The 16,504-nt window shown below is 42.9% G+C and overlaps 1 long non-coding RNA gene across 1 annotated transcript in view; it reads right to left on the reverse strand.

The window, feature by feature from the left end:
* The window catches only part of LOC308485914, a 33,365-nt gene that overhangs the window by 15,755 nt on the left and 1,106 nt on the right, over nucleotides 1-16,504 (reverse strand). The window lies entirely within an intron of this gene.

Raw genomic sequence — 16,504 nt, forward strand, 5'->3', positions numbered from 1 at the left:
TACCCCTATGTTTCATAGGAAAGCTGAAACTGAGTATATAAAAAGAGCCCTGCTAAGTCAAACCAAAGGTCCAGCATCCTTTTTTCACACTGGCCAAGCAAGTTGCCTATGGGAAACCTGCAATCAGGGAGGAAAGCAGGGCATGATCTGAACAGCACTCTCCCCACTTGTGGGGATCACGCACAATTTAAGCTCTCAACATTAGTTCTCATTCCTTAAAATTCTAATCAAGATCTTTAGTCAACTTTGCCTGGAATATAATGGCCCGTCAGGATGCCCTTGGCCATCCATTTAGCTAAAGCAAGGGTGGGGGTAGGGGCCTTCTGCCATCCAATGTTGCAGGATTTCAACTCCCATCATCTCTGACCTTTGGTTATGGTGGCTGCGAATGATGGGAATTGGGAGTCCAACAACATCCCGAGGGCCACAAGCTCCCACCCGTGAATTGTAAGCCATCCTGGGAACTGAAGGGCAGTATAGAAATACCTACATATAACAAACGAACAAGCAAAAACTATTTCTGGGCTACTGGTTTTGCTTCTCCCTCTCAGCTGCTTTATAATGCAAACATCTGGAACCCAGTTTCAGAGGTAAAGTGCTGGGCAGAAAAAAGGTTAAGCCTTCTTCTTCCTGCCTACCATTCTCCTCCCCACCTTCAAATCTCCCCTTGTTGCATACGCGCCAACTCCTATGGGCTGAGGTTTCTTCCACCCCCTCAATATTGTTTAGCAGGGGGCTCAGCCAAACACCAAGCCAGATGTGGCGCAGCATCAGTGGCAGGCTCCTCCTGAGCATGAGAGAGGAGCAGCCACGGCTATTGGTGCTGCAAGGTGCTGGGCTAGGAGCTCAGTCTCCTCCCAATGATGCACGCATGACATGCATCACGTGTGTGATGTCACACACGTATGACATCACAGAAATGTGATGCACATGGCATCGCGTATGTGACGTGACATTTCCCCCCACCCCAATCATTGGCCAAAGCTTGCGCTTCTGCCTTGTTCACACCATTTCACAGTGGAATAAGTCCAACTTCCTTCTGTCCAACCTTGTTTGTTCTATCAGTGTTCCAGAAGCTATTCCCAGAGCTTGGACACTTTTAGTAAGAAATAAATCCCTTTTCTCTACTACCTGCATGCATGGTGCTTTATAGAGTGCAAGAAGACAAGGTCCCTATTCCAAGGAGCTTACAGTCTAAACCTTGATACATGGGAAATCTTTTTTTATATACAGTTTATTCAATTTATTTCCTTTATATTAGCTATGGTCATAGATATGTTTTATATACCAACTATACTGGAACTGGTCACGTTTCCCAATGTTTATTTCTTCTGTATTATTGCAGCTACACTGAATGTTCAATTATATATTGACAACAAAATTAAAGAATCTAGTCCATCCCATTTCCAGTACCAACTCAGCTTCAGAAACAGAGCTTCTCTCCATTCAGTTCCCTCAAACATAATTGAAAACTACACATCTTTCACAATAAAGAACTGTCCTACTACCCTCTCCAGAGTTATTTTTTCTTAGAAAGAATGTTCATTCTTTCGTTCCTTTCTCTTTAAAATTATTATTTTAATTATACAGTGGCCAAAGCCAATGGATGCATTTCCTTGCCTGGGGTGAAGGACAAGATGGTGCCCTCCAAATTCCATGTACAGGAGTTGACATGACTGACAGCTGAATTTCACTTCAGCACAACAACAAGGTGGCATTCCCCATTACTTCCGAGGGCAGCAAGCTAGTTCAGGTGGGCACAGGGCAGGCCTTGTGGGACAAAGAGCCCTGTCCCCCTGCAGAAGGAAATGGCTGAGAAGCTATAGAAGGTGGTTGGGGATGGGGGCTGCCACCTCTGCCCCCCAACACCTGATGCCTGAAATGGTTGTCTCTGCCTGATGAGAGGGTCAGTTCTGACTGTGATTATTATTTTGTCTTCCTGCCGCTCTGTTTGTCTGGCAAAACATTATTGGCTTCAATATATAATTTTATTTCATTCATTTGGGTTCTTTTTTCCTTTTTTCCTAAAGATTTTTTAAAAAAACACAAGTATGTACAATAACATATGAAAGGTCAGCAATAATATTGAATTACAATAAGCTATTTCCCTTTGCTTCCTACTCCCATGCTATTTAAGAGCAAACAGTGGCGAAGAAAAGGCAATTTAGAAGTACATGTATCTGCTAGGCCCTCTAGTGGAATTTGCAAGCTGTTTTCCTCTGTCCTTCTCCACCAACCATTTCCTTTTAAGCAAGACCAGTTTAGTTCAGCAGGGCTTACCCACACTAAATGTCTTTGGTTTATGGCCTTTAGTTGAAATCCTATGTGTTCTTACTCTATGTGAAGGCACACTTTGTTCATTCATTTCCTATGGGGCATCTATGTGATGTTGTCATCAGCTAGTGGCCCTCCTATGTTTTCTCTGTGCTTCTTCCAGTGAACCTTCACTGTTACATTTCCTGGCACCACTATTTTATTATCATGCCTTTTGGCTGATGATAGGAAATACTGAAATATTCACAAAACACTTAATGGAAAAGGCATTCTAGTGCAAATTTTAAAATTGTTTTAAGCAGGACTTTTTTTTCCCCAGCTGGAACTCGCACCTCTCAGGTGGGCACCATTGCCCTTATAAGAGAACAAGGGAGGCATTCATCACGAGTACCGGAACCTCTTTTTCTAGAAAAATAGCACTAGTTTTAAGAAACATGCATGCACTATCCTTCCCACATTTTCCCCAATATTCTAATTTGTGGTAAATTGCAGCCAAATACAACTAACAAGCATAGGGCTAGTTAAATGCATTAAGGGTTAAGATCATAGAATTATATTCCTAGCTAGGTCATGCCCCTCACCTGGAAGGAAGTTAAGTTTCCTTCTTTGTTCATTCTCTTTCACCATGTGAATTCACTGAGCTAGGACCTGTCTCAGCTTGCTCTCTATAAGCTCTGACCGCGTGCTTAGAGCTATTTCACCATATTTTATAAACCCAATACTTTCTACCTGTGTTCTTCTTGTTGCTGCATGGAATAACACATGAATGTAAACTTCGGAGTTTTGTAAGTAAAGCATATAAACTTACTAACAGTGTGGCCTGTTCACTGAAACAGGAGCAGAGAGGGGGAAGCACTGTAAGCGGAATAACAGGATATTTAAAAGGTTTAACAGCCTATTATTCCCACGCTTCATTGTGCTGCCTGATTCTGTGATTTTAAATTCTGCTGGGGTCTCTTTCTTGCTGGAGAGCATGTCTAGGCCTATGCTTTGGATCTTGAGATCCAACGAATTCTTTTATTAATTACCCCACAAGAGTGATCTACATCTACCAGAAGGCATTACAGTGGTACCTTGGTTTGCAAGCGTTTTGGATTACAACCACGTTAAACCCAGAAGTGTGTGTCCCTTTTTTTGGATTACAACCCATTTTTATTTTTATTTTTGAGGCCCCATTGGCAAAAGCGCACCTTGGGTTACAACCTGTTTTGGTTTACAACTGGATTATCCGGAACAGATTATGGTTGTAAACCAAGGTACCACTGTATGGACAGATCTGCTGCTCCCTCTATAGACATGGAGATCTGATGGAACTCAGTCCTACTGAACTCAGCGGAAGTTACTTCAGAGCAAAATGCACAGGATCAAATTGTAGGCTTTCTAAATAAATCTTAAAAACCAGATTTTGGCTTAACCAGAACTTTAGTTTTGCTTCCAAATGTGTCCAAATAACAACCATGAAATCTGCACATATCTTTCCAGATATAATTTCGCACCATTATTTCTGTAAAGGCCAGAGAACCGTAAAGCAATTCTAGAATGAAGGCTGCCAAGTAGTAATCAGCAGGAGGAGGTAAGACCAAATTTGCTGTGTTTGCTCTTAGCCAAAAGGCTGAGAAGCTGATGACGCTGAGAACTATTTCTCAAAAGACATCTGATTCAGGAGAGGCCTTGAAGGACTGGACCAGTGACTGGAGGCAATAGTGGGATGCATGAGGAAAATAAGCTGAGCTGAAATTTGGGTGGGATGAATCCACTGTGGGTGAGTGATTCCCATGTCTGAGAACTTAGTCAACTGCCTGCCCTGAATGGGGTTGCGCTTCTCTTGAAGGAGCAGGTACATGATCTGGCAGTGCTTCTGGACCTAGTCACTGGAGGCCTCCGTGGCTAAAAGTGTATTTTACCAGCTGTACCTGGTACAAGAGCTATGACCACCCCCGGACAGGGAGAGCTTGAGCGCAGTAGTTCAGGCATTGGCGACTTCAAGACTGGATTAATGGAATGCACTCTATATGGGGCTTCCCTTGAACTTGAGGTGGGAACTGCAACTAGTGGAGAATACTGCAGCAAGGTTACTGCCTGAAGTGAGGCACTGTCAGCATATTATACGTCCGCTCAGAGATTTGGACCAGTTGCCAATTTGTTACCAGGCCGAGTTCAAGGTGTAACTATCAGTATATAAAGCGTTTAACAGTTTAGGACCAATTTACTTGCAAGATCACCTTACTTCATATGTGCTCACTCATCTGCTTCAATCTGTGGAACTGGCACTTGTTTAGGTACCACACAATAATCACCCCACATTTGCAAGAAATCTTTATTTTGGTGTGGCATGAATTACAGTTTGCAACTGCTTTCCTATTGACACTAGGCAGGCACTTTCACTTTTTCTTTCTTTCTTTTTCTTTACTAAGTCTATCTAGACATGTAAATGTTGATGTGCTTTAATCTACTTTTAGTTTACTGCTGATTTTGATTGTTTTGAAATGTTTTTAATTATTTGTTTTTACCCATTTTTATTGATAGATAATTGCAATATTTCTTGTAAACTGCTTAGAAGTTTAGTTATCAACAAGCATTATATGCATTTTGAATTCTCCCAAACGTTTATTTGACACATACACTTCTCCTAGAGTTCAGCAACACAGCCTTTGAAATGATCCACATGCTATCATATTTTTTTAGGCATAGCTGGTCATAGCTGGTGGGTAGGGCTTTTCCTCCCATTAGCAAGTTCTGTAACGAAGAGGTTTGTTTGAAATACAACCAGAATGCCTCTACTCTGGCTTTGCAAAGGAACAAATATTATATGATGGAATATAGATCTTTTTCTCTCTCTACTATAATATGAGCATAAGGAAAGCAAAAGCTATATTGGGAAATGACTTCTAAATATGACAGATGGCTGCCAGGCCCAAAGAAGAGACAGAAGTTGGAACCTGTCCGCAAATTGAAGCTACTTCTGTAGCCCAGTGGTACAACCCACAGCTGAGGAGCACACAGAGGGTGGATATTATACACTATCAGTGATAGTGTCACTTTGATACACCATTACTGCTTTATTCTGCTCTGTATTAATTTTAGCCAGTCTTTCATTGTAGCATGGCACAGCATAAAAATCAAGAGTGCAGGACTTGCATAATTTTATGTCTTTACACATTATAATTAATCACAGTGAACCTACCCTAGATGTTCTACCTTAATTAGCTGTGCCCCCTTGTGAACTAAATTCATTTCTTTCCCTGATGTGTGAAGAACGAGTTTCTGGAGGGATATAATTGTCAGAGCATGAAAGGGAAAAGATATTCAGACTTCAGAAATACTTCCCTGTAGCCCCATTCCAAAAGTTTCTCTGTGTGTTTTGTTCATGCAGATTCAAAGACAAGAATGAAGCAAGTAACACCCTTGTGGGGCATTTATTTTTAGGCACATGAAACTTTTTATGTCATTAGCAGTCCATCATCTACCTCATGTGGAGCTCTGTAAATAGTTAAGGTGAGATTATCAGCCTCTGACAGGAAGTCCCTGAGCTGTTCCCTGCTATCCATGTTAACTGTGGCCTGTAAAATGTATTTCCACTGCCTCCCATTCAACTCCCCTGATTTAAAAAAATCAGGTTAGCCCAATAATATTCAGCGCTTGCTTTTGTTTTCATTTTTCTAACCCTCAAAAGTGCCACATGCTACAGCATTGAAACTACTTCAATAATATTGTGCCAGGCACTCCTTGTTATCAGGATCTCACTCACTGGATCACCACCTCATCATTGTGAGTGGCCTTGTACGTTCCAATGACCCTTGTGAGCAAAGCCGTTGGGAGTCTAGGACTCCTAGCAGGGTCACCCAAGGCGGTAAGGTCAAAGGGAAGGAGCTAGACAAGGAATGATCCAAGAAGTCCTCAATGGCAGAACAGGCAGAAGATAACAAGTGGCATGTTACAATGGTTGTGAAGGCGAATGAAGGCTGCAGCGAATAAAAATCTACTGGTTGTTGTGATACTCATGCCATTGGAAGAGAGCCTTTCTGCGAAGACTCTGCATTGGTCAGTGTGTACTGATCTACACACATAAAACAAATTCATGCATAGGCATCTTCCAAAAACCCATCCCAAACCCCCAGAAGTCCCACAGCGATCGGCAAATGGTAATGGGGGCAGGACCATGAAATCTGGAAGCCCCTTTTAACCGGCACATGGGCGGTGGATACAGAGTCAGTTGTTCTGACTCAAGGAATGAGGCAGTTGAGCAGCTCAGCAGCTATATCCATGACTGAGCAGTCCTATTTAGGATCCCCTCTGCTCACCCCTAAAAGAAACACCAGGACTGGTTTGATGAGAATGACAGTGAGACTGAATTCATTATTGACAAGAAAAGGAAGGCCTTTCAGATCTGGCAAAGAGACAGAAACCGCACCACTAAGGAAAAAACTTCTCAATGTATTGCTGCCACCACCTACTGAGCTCCAGAGAGCAGTAGGACTCTCCCTCTACATACTTGCGTGAATACATCCACACAAGACATGGGAGGTGAGATATACTGGCCCTAGAAGCTACCCATACCAGAACACAGTTAAAACATAAACATACATTTGTTTAGGGAATGTAACACTCAGAACAAGTAATCAATTTATATCGATTACTAAAATAAAGAGTTCTACTATCCTAATGCAGAGTTCACTAATGTGACATGCATGGGTCTCAGTGTGCCCTCCTGCAGCTCCTGTGACACCTGCTAAAGGTCTCAGTAAACATCCCCTAAAATTTCAATGGACAGGAGACTTTTAGCCCTTCCTGCTCAGTTCCTGTTTGCACTGGTTCAGCTCAGCCTCTTAATCACATACCCTTAAACCTGCCCACTGTTCACTTCATGCCACAATTGGACACCCAGCCTCCCATCTATTCTGAACAGAGGAGGCGTATGAAGATCTTTTCTCAGTGAGTGTGGCAGTGACTAATGTAGGTGGCTGTCCCCCACTGATGGGCAGCTGATGCAGGGGGGGATACCCCCACCATTTTGTGGTCCTGTCTCTTGTTCTGCTCTTTCAACTGTGGCAGCCATTATCCCATGCTCTCCACAGAACCCATATTGTGTAATTCCACACCCTAACAGCTGCTGTTTTGTGACTGGAACCCACAGGAGTTTCTCAAAATTCCAGATATGCCCCCTAGCCATGTTTTCATTCCCTCTCCTACACTCAGCTCTCACCTGTGGCTCCTAGAAGATGTCAGCATGCAACAGCAGCCACACCCCAGGAAAAGGCTTCAACTTGCCAGTTAAACCAAGTGAGGGTAGCCTTGGTGAGCGAAGACACGCTATGGCAGATGTAGAGGGAAGTGAGGAGCAGATGGGGCTTGTCAATTTGGGACGGTAGCCTACCTAAGAGAAGGAACACTCTGATCCTAAACTTCCACTGCCTTGCGGGGGAACTTTGAGAGAAGACTAAGGAATAAACTGTACAGAAATCCAGAGTGGAGTCCCTAAGATGGTTAGATGTAGGCAACCCCTACAGCCAAGCTGGTGCCAAACATATTGTTCTGATTTCCTTCCTACCACTACAGCGGGGCTAAGAAGGGGATCTTGTTGTCAGGGCAGCCCAGGACCCCCAGACACACTGCCCAGGACTGCACCCTGGGGAGGTCACTTCAGTGCTGAAAATGCAGCCATTTTCCACCCCTAGAGGTGCACTCCATTGTCTCTTGACAGATGCCAACAACCTCACATCTCATTCTCATTCTCTGGCCACTCTTCAACTATGATTCTCCACAATCATTCACTCTAACTCCATCCAAAATCCCATCACATTCCTCTGCCTTTCAACATTCTTCCAATCACTTTTCTGTTATGTGGGTTCTGTGATGGAAGGTAGGTGGGATATAAATTTAAAGTTAGTACATAAATTTATCTCAGCTGTTTATCAGTGTCCTCCTGGTAAAAAACCAAACCAAGCCACAAAACATTTGATCACGCCTGAATTATTTTGAGTGAGCTGGGTTTTTATTCTAAATGGAGACTGATTTATATAAAGTAAATTGTGCAATGTGAAGCATCCCTTAAATGAGACTGCTTAAAGAGCAGTTAAGAGCATCATCATGGCAAGAATGGCTCAAGTGATATGGGAAGCTATTCTGTAGTTGCTGCCACTAGGTGGAGCCATTATACATCATTGTTTAAGGGTTGGGGAAAGGAAATCATAGCGTTTACAGCTGAAAACTTTAAAAAGTGATGCCACAAGAGACCGAAGTGTGGAACACACTTTAGTGAACATGCAACTTTTATTATTCAAAAGAGCTGCTGCTCTAAGAATTCCATTCTCTGCAGGTGTTCCCCAGAACCAGGATATATTCTCAGCTCTCCCCCCCCTACTGTGGAAGCTACCTGTGCATGACGCCTCCTCTGCGCCCCCGAACCTTTTTACAACCAGAAGAGAACAGGAAAGGAGAGAGGGAAAGAAAAATAGCAATAGAAAGTTGAAATTGGGGAAATTTATAAAGAGAAACACACAGGAACTAAGGGAAAACACAGAACTAATAGGCCCCCCCTCCCTATAATTCTTTAGGGACAAGAATATTTTCTGTCCCCATAGTTAGACACCAATATGCCCTCTCCCCCAAAAGTTGAGAAGTTGCTGAGCCACCACCCACCCCACCCCATTATAACTGTGGTGACTAGGATTTGCCCAGAATGATTATGGTCCTTGTAAAATACAGTCAAGGTTCTGTTTATATTTCCTGCTATGGTATACTAGGGTTTAATGGAGGATCATCACAAAATAACTGCTCAAAACTGTGTGGTTGTTGCCTGTAATAAGGAATTAATGCATTATTTACAACACTGTCCAGGGCACAAACTTAATCTTACCATTATATCTGACTGTGCTTCAGTTTGTCTGAATGCCGTTTGCCTCTTTTTAAGAAACAGCCTAGCTGCTTATTAAACCACATATCCCAATTACACAAAAACTTATTTCACACTGCACAATTTCTTCAAACAAAATGTGTCTAGTTAGAATAAACAATGTCCAGAACTGCTTCTGCTCCTTGCACCCGATCAAGAAATGGTTCCTGCTATTATTTCATCTCTCCCTTTTTACAGAACATTACTTTGTACATACTGGTAATTGATTTTCTTATCCCTGAAGTTATGACATCTGGTACATGACTGTATCTTGTTTAGCACAATAAACAGCTTTCCCAGCTCTTCTTTTACATAGCTCAGTTCCCAAACAACTTATGTACTTAGTTATTTCTTTCCTTAGGTCTCATAGTACAATTCTGTCATTAAAAAACAAACCATGGCACATACTTTTAATTCCTCTTTATGGTTCCAGTAAGAAACTTCAACTCTTTCATGCTTCCTGTAAAGCTGACAGTATTTATTGAGATGTTCTATTGTTTGCGATACAGTGGTACCTTGGTTTACGAACTTAAATCCTTCCCAGAAGTCCGTTCTTAAACCAAAACCATTCTTAAACCGAGGCACGCTTTCCCTAATGAGGCCTCCCGCCCCTGGTGCCCTTCCACCATTTGGATTCCGTTCTTAGACTGAGGTAAAGTTCTCAAACCAAGACACTATTTCCGGTTTTGTGGAGTTTGTAAACCAAATCATTCTTAAACTGGACTGTTCTTAAACCAAGGTACCACTGTAGTTGTTTATAATTCCTTCCATTTTAGTCACAAGCCTAGCAAATCATGAGATCTACAATCAAATCAGCCTCCTCAGAACTTATACCCCCTTTCTCCTCATTCTGTGCCACATGCCTTGGATCAGCATGTGTTAAGCATCTAGTTATCACACACAGCTGGCAGTGGTTATTCTTTGGATTCATGGAGACTCAAAGCATTTCTGAAAACTGCCTCCAATGTTTTGAAATAAGTCCTATAACCCTAACAAGAGAAGACTGTTCTGACACTCCTAGTACTGTGCACAGTGCCAACCTTCCTTTCTGTAGGATACTTTCAAGCATGATGCTCCCATGCTAATTTCTTTCTAAATACACAAACACCATTTGTGAACTTTGCCCCCCAACAACCTGAAGTCAAACAGCTTTCACATCAAAGTAGCGCCCCCCCCCCCGATATGCCCAAGCATGTTGTTCAACCGAAAGAATTCTTTTCAGGCAATATGCTATCAAATGTTATGCTCACATGTCAAATATATTTTCTCTTTATAGATCTATGTTTGGATGCTTTAACTGAGATTGCTGCATTTCAGGGGGTTGGAGTCCCTTCCTGCTCTACAATTCTATGATTCTCGTATTAAAGATCTTTGGTTCACTGTGACATACAAACCGGGGCAGTATCAATGAAATATAATAATCAATACAATAAATAGCAACATACAGTGGTACCTCGGGTTACATACACTTCAGGTTACATACACTTCAGGTTACACACTCTGCTAACCCAGAAATAGTACCTTGGGTTAAGAACTTTGCTTCAGGATGAGAACAGAAATTGGGCTCCGGCGGCGCGGCGGCAGCAGGAGGCCCCATTAGCTAAAGTGGTGCTTCAGGTTAAGAACAGTTTCAGGTTAAGAACGGACCTCTGGAACGAATTAAGTACTTAACCTGAGGTACCACTGTACAGACGAGTTGTATAGTAGCACAATATGCAAAAAATATATAGTGTAGTGTTTACTGTTTATATGGTGCAAACATGTCTTAACTTGGAATTCCCATGCTTCTTCCATTTGTGTTAACCTGCAAATGGTTTAACTATTCTGTTAAATCAAATGCTTTTTTATTTCATAATTTCCTTTTTAAAGATTTTATTAAATCCACTGAATTTTATGAGTCCTCTTGGAGGAACATGCAACATTTAACTTCACTGTAGGTCTATCATAGTTCTAATTAGCACAGCAGGTCAAGCAATACACTGAAGGGACTGTACAGACATGGACATGGTTTGAATCCAAACCCATGTTTGGCCAAGAAGCACACTGGCTAACTTTGGACCAAAAGGCACCTCTGAAACTAACTTATATCAAAGATATTGTCATGAGGCTAGGGTTGTACTCAATGGGATTTTGAGAAAGACACTGCGAATCAATGAATCCATTTGTAAAAAAAGAAAAAGTCTAAAAAGTCATGTCTGCAGGACAAGCTTAGTCTGCCAGATCTGAACATAAGAAGAACCCTGCTGGATCAGACCAGACTCATCCAGTCCAGTATCCTGTCCTCACAATGCCCCGTCAGATGCCTATGGGGAGCCAGCAGGCAGGAAAGAAAGGCTTCTGCAATACTAAAGAGTTGGCAAAGTACAGATGGTTTGTTACCATAGGAATTAATGGTTGGATAATCCAGTCCTTTGTTACATCTGGCCACACCAGGGTGAGTGTTGCACCAAGAGACAAATGTAACTGACAGTGCAATCATGGACATGTCTACTCAATGGGGTTCAGTAGGGCTTTTTCCCAGTAAGAGGGTACATGGTTGCAACCTGAATCTCTTAGAGGGTTTTTGTGGTTCTCTTTACCCTGAAATGCAACTGAAATTCTGAATCTTCCTGAGCACTAAGAGGAACAGAGATAAGCCCATCTCAAATCTTACCAACTTCCTTACCTTCCGCCTAAACTTCCATCATGGAAGGACCTGTCCACTCCCCAAAGTGAACAGTTAATCAGTGTGATGGGAATGTTAGAGGCTTATTAACTCCCCAAGCAGCAATGAGAGTTCATCTCTCAGAAGTGACTCTCTGTCCGTAAACAGCCATTGTAGCTGGTCACAGTTTTTCCAGGAATGTTTGATGAATGACACACTGAAGTGGCTGAGCCACACTCATCAATTTGCCAGATGCCCCCCGTTGAGCAGCTGAGCATAGTTGCTCAAAGCCCAGATTGGGATCTAGATTTTTCTCTCAAGTGTGAGGTTATTTAGACAAAAGACTGCGAGATAGACTGGATTATTACAAACAGGGGCTGATCAAAAATAAGAAGCAGAATTAGAAATGATCCGCAGCTGCTAAAAGAGGAGTTTAATTAATTTCAAAAGGAATGGGGTCCCAACAACTGGGACTTTATGCCAGGACTTCAAAATTAATTGGTTTGGCTTTTTAAAGTGCTTGCGAGCAACTGAGATAATGGCCACATTCTTTAAAGAAGGAAACTGCAACAGAAGGCTCAGGTTGTGGATACAGGAGCACAAACAACAGGTACTAACTATTTCAATGTAGGCAACACTAGCCCACCTGTTAGAGAAACTGATGCAATAGTTTCTCTAAAGTAGGGCAACAATTTAGCATTTCCTGGACTCCACTTGCTTTCCTTACACCCCAGCTCTCCACACCCTTTAGTTTCAGTGCTATGCTACTGCTAACACAATGGCAGCAAACCTCCACCTCCCTCTCTGCCTCCTCATTCTCATTCTTAGTGAAAGGTGGCCTAGGACAATGTCTGTGCCATCACCACTTTTCCAGAGTGGCTACACATTCTCTTTTAAAACTATTTAAAGGTTTAAGGTAACTTAGCATTGGCAAAGTATGAAAAGTAAGGGAAGAGGCGAAGATGCGTACGGTATATAAAGCTCCTAGCCCATTGCTGTCATTGTTTATAGGGATGCTTTTCTGTTATGACTTTCCAGGCATATAGCATGAGAACAAAAGAGGCCTAATAAATGGGCTCTGGTGAGCTCCTGGGAAGTCTCACAGTCTCCTGCCTGGGTGGGAGCTTAAACTGTGCTATTATACTTTCGACATACTGTGAATTTGCCATCACACTCTATTCATCTGTACCAGTTATCTCCCATGTTCCTTTTTTCTCCAAATTCATTGCATTGGCAGGTGCCATTTCTCCATAGTATTATAAAGAAATAGCACCTGCCAACTCATTGTTATGGTGGGAGAAGTTTGCCCATCTCTCTTTTGCCTTCTGACTCGCCTCTCCTCTATGCCCTACACTTCACCTCATTTCTAAATCTCTTGCCTTTTCCCATTTCACCCATATAATCTTCACAGCAGATGTATTCTGTACTGCAGGGGTTGGACACCATCAGCCTGTGAAACAATCTTGGCTGGACAGGTTGTCACATTTGGTCTGTAATGCCTTAAAAAAACCCACACCCACATGCCACTCAGCTGATGTCGGGGGGGGGGGAGGTTGATGTTAGCCGATAGGCAGGGACAGGGTTTTATTCTGCACTGGCTGTGTGCACCACTTATCCTGAGGGTAACAGGTGCGCACGCAGCCAAAACTTAGTGTAAGCCTGCTTGAAAGCTCTTTTGCAAACATCTCTGTGCTGCGCCTGAAACCTCTGGACTGGAGCTAAGACCTAGAGGGAGGAATATGCCTGGAAGAGAAGCCAAAATAAGATTTGTTCTCCCTTTCATAGAATTATGTAATTGTAGAGTTGGAAGGGGCCCTGAGGATCATCTAGTCCAACCCCCTGCAAAGCAGGAATATGTAGCTGTCCCAAATGGGAATCAAACCTGCAACCTTGGCATTATCAGCACCATGCTCTAACCAACTTTCCACAGCCTCAACCTCTAAAAGAATCACTTACTTGGGTCTTTCCCATCCCAGAGAAGCAGCTGCTCCAGAGTGTGCTGGAAATGAGGACTATCTGGCCCAGAGATTTAGGACCCTAACCAGGAGTTGGCAAAGTTGCAATCAGCAGAGAAAGCCCTCTAACCCATGAGTATAATATCTGTAGAGGAAGTACCGTAGTTATGCTTACATGAAGAGAGTTAATAAACAAAATGTCTCCCTCTTCTTCCCCATCCTGCTTCCAATCTTCTCCATAGCTTTTTTGAAAAACTTAATGGAACAGCTGTGTAATTTTCCCAGGTGTAAATGATCCATCATCTGTATAAATTGCTCAACCACTATTGTGCTCTAGCTAGCCATTTCCTTCTCTATAATCTCTCCTTTCTAGGACTAGTAAACTCTATCACTTCTACCCTTCCCTTCCCAAAATGTATTGCCTGTATATCTGTTTTTCTCCCTCCCAGCCCCTCTCCCTGCAGCTTGGGCAATCATTATCTGCAGTACAGTGAGGGGGTATTTAACGCTTTTCCCACACACAATGGTCTCACTGCAAATCACTCCCCTTCTCTGAAGCTGGGAGGAATGCAACTGCCCATTTGGCTACAGGGTCTTAGAAATCTGCAGTTAGAGCTCCTTTTTCACTTCTAGCCTAAAGCAGAAAAGCAATGATTAGGGCACTGATAAATCATCCAAATTGGGAAGTTCCCCATGTGGAAAGTCTACTGTGCAGTTCTGCACAAAGTTGGCAAGAAAACTCTCTGCACACGGTAGGACCAATTGACAAAACAAATCTCTGCATTGAGCCACTGCCACACAGTCTCCAGACTGTCACTACTTTATGGGAGGGATTCAAGCACATACCATAAATGTAGGTTTGCATAACTAAAGTGAATTAAAATGGCCTGTTGCCCTAGAGCAAAGGTGGGACTGAGGAGATTTCACCCCTCCCATACCCAAGAATCTCCTGATCATCTCCTGATGGTCTTTGCTGACTCTCCAGAGAGGAGGAGGCGTGTCCTGCCTATCTACTTATTCTGCCCAGCAACATATCAGTCTGTGTGTGAGAGAGAGTCAGTCAGTCAGTGTATCGGAGAGAGTGAGAGTGTTGGAGTGTTGGAGATCCTAGAGATAAGATTGCTGTTAGTGCAGCTGCAGACTCTCGGTGTAGCATTGATTTATGCTTAGAATATTCAGCTCTGTATATAGTTTTGTATCATAGTTGTAGTTACAGAATAAAAGGAAGATATTCTACAGAGCTGCTCTCCGAGTGGTTTATACTCTGCAAGACTCTGCAAAACTCTGCTGCGCAACGACTGTATTATTGAGACAGTGAATCCGGTGCTCTCAGCTCTGAGCTGTGAGTCCACAGCACTGTGACCGTTTCCTGTGAGAAGGAGGTCTCTGGCGGTGCTACCCAGCTCGCCTAGCCCAGTCGGGGTTGAGGTGCAAGAGTCCAGTTGGTGCACTGGCTCTAGGGCGATGCTGACAGGGACACCTTTTGGCCTCACCTGTCCTCACCCCACCCCCCAAGGCACCTTTGACAGGTGGGGTGGAACCCAGCTGATGACTGACAAGTGGGTTGTCCCACCCACCTGTCAAAGGCCCAACTGGCTTTTGGACACTTGGGAACACTCAGCTTGGGAAGTGCTGAGCCAAGGGCAGGCAAAGCTATTTTCCTGCAAGGATCAGTTGTGCAATTGAGTTTCCCATGGGGAACTTGGTTGCTCAGCTGATCCAGCAGTCGCAAAGTCACTGCTCATTAGCTGACAGGCAATGACTTCTGCTCTGCTTTCTGCTGGGGTTGGCTGCATGCCAGTTGTGTCCACACCATACATCATAAATGACTTTAGGTATGGAAAAAGCATATGTAGTTTGAAGGAAATGGACTTGTGAGACAAACTGGGACCCATGTAAGACCCAAACCGGCCTGTGGGTTGGAGGTTCCCCACCCCAGTCTGAATGCAACAAAGTAGCTTTAAAAAAGAATGAGACTTTTTGCAATTTGGAAAGTGAAAAGGAAAAGCACTGAAAAGTGTGGGAATGGATGATTATCAGGAAGATGTATAAACATGCTGTAAGCCACAGAGGTGTTTCTCAGCAGCCTTTATGTGGCTCATGTTAATTCCCAGAAAAGAGGTATGTAATGAATATATCTGCTTTTAGGAACTGAAGTGCCCTTCCTATCCTGTGGGAGTTGACAACAATGGTACATTGTACAGGGACAGAGACAGATAAAGCTAGGAAGCTTAAGCTCTTCTTCAACTTTGCTGCTCAGTTTTATTTTTGATGGGAACTAGGTCTACCAGGAAAAGCACCACTAAAGGGAAAGTGAAGTAATATTTCTAACTGGCACAGGAGAGGGATTCTCCTTAAAGCATGTGTCATATATTGGCTGCTGGATAAAGTGTAACTAAACACAGATGAATGAGTATACTTCAGTTAAAAAAATAGAAACTATTTGCAACAGTATAGAAGGGGAATGGGGTGGTGGTGGTTCATGAACATACTTTGTTGTGCATTGTTTAAAACCCAGATAAACATGCTTTTGTTTGGTTGATGACTTTGGTCCAAACCTCAGTTTCCTATCAAATTGTTTCTCCTTACTCAATGGGCTAGACTAGACTAGAGCATTGGGTTCAAGTGTGCAAAATCTCAGGTTCAAAGTGCTGGAGAATGGAAAGGTAACCTTTCAGATTACAATCATATACACTCTTAACTAGAGCACAGTTGGATTTAGTCTAAGTAGATATAAAC

This window comes from Podarcis pityusensis (assembly GCF_964106645.2).
Source record: "Podarcis pityusensis genome assembly, chromosome: 9".
Classification (NCBI taxonomy): domain Eukaryota; kingdom Metazoa; phylum Chordata; class Lepidosauria; order Squamata; family Lacertidae; genus Podarcis; species Podarcis pityusensis.